This window comes from Nematolebias whitei, chromosome 10 (genome assembly GCF_014905685.2).
Source record: "Nematolebias whitei isolate Nwh7 chromosome 10, NemWhi1, whole genome shotgun sequence".
Classification (NCBI taxonomy): domain Eukaryota; kingdom Metazoa; phylum Chordata; class Actinopteri; order Cyprinodontiformes; family Rivulidae; genus Nematolebias; species Nematolebias whitei.
This window is the reverse complement of record NC_056507.1, coordinates 33,487,698-33,489,135: the sequence shown is the minus strand read 5'-3', so window position 1 is coordinate 33,489,135 and position 1,438 is coordinate 33,487,698.

Sequence of the window (1,438 nt, the reverse complement as noted above, 5' to 3'; positions counted from 1 at the left end):
ATATATATATATATATATATACACACATACATACATATACATAAGTGTCCGGGGTGCTGCAGATTTACAAGGATTTATTTTTACTGCACGGGGAGGGAACTAAAACATATTTCTACTGAGTATTTCCAGGGTTGCATTGCGAGTGCTACAGCTAGCTGCCACTGACATTATTAGAGCTGGAAAACAGCCAAGGAGTTGTACATAAAGTAAATCATAAGCACATTGTGTAATATGAAATTAGCAGCTTCTCAAACTAACTTCATGTAAACTGCTATACAATCTTTCAGACTGAAGAAGTCTTTTGGATGAAAGACGAAACGTTTCTATTTTTTTTCATTCAAACTTTATTTAGATAGATAAATCACACTGAGCCTAGAAGACATTTACAAGTGAGATCTGTTTAGACAGACAAAAGTAATGAAACTGGACACATGTAGAAATTGGAGGCGAAAAAATTCCTATCAGACTTTTTCTTCTTTTTGTTTGTTTGTTTTGTTTTTTGAATGTCCAGACTTAACTTTTTTTAGACTTTCAGACTGGAGTCGTTTCAGATCTGGTCAAAACTGAACTGTTCCTGCAACAAACCGAGGCTGTTCAGATACACTGCCTCTAAGCAAATAGGTACGAGCCTCCTATTGGATAATTATTGCATGGGTGATTATCTTTCAGCTGCAACAAGTTATTTAACCCCAACTGGTGCAATGAGTTGCTTCTCGTTTCTTAAACAACCATGACGAAAAGACGCATCGCGTGGTCGTGAAAAAGATGTCAGTCTGTTTGAGAAGGGTCAAATCATTGGCATCAAGCAGAGAAAACATCTAAGGAGATTGAAGAAATGACTAAAATTGGGTTAAGAACTGTCCTACACATTATTAAAAACTGGAAGGATGGTGGGGACCCATCGTCTTCGAGGAAGAAATGTGGCCAGAAAAAAAATCCTGAATGATCGTGATCGGTGATCACTTAAAGGTTTGGTGAAATCAAATCAAAGAAGAACAACAGTAGCACTCAGGGCTGTGTTTAATAGTGAAAGTAAGAACATTTCCACTTGCACAATGTGAAGGGAATTCAAGGGACTGAACAGTTGTGTAGCCTTAAGAAAACCACTAATCTGAGGCTAACTGGAAAAAAGGCTTCAATTTGCTAGGGAGCATAAAGATTGGACTCTGGAGCAATGGAAGAAGGTCATGTGGTCTGATGAGTCCAGACTGACCCTGTTCCAGAGTGACGGGCGCATCAGGGTAAGAAGAGAAGTGGACTAGAGTGCTGTATGAATGGGTAAATGTGGACACAGATGGTAGTAAATGGTAAATGGACAGTACTTATATATCACCTTTCTATCTTATTTACAGACATTCAAAGTACTTTACACTACAATCTGTGTCCTCATGTACCCATTCATACAGCACTCTACTAGATCTCTACAAAGTTAATTGAA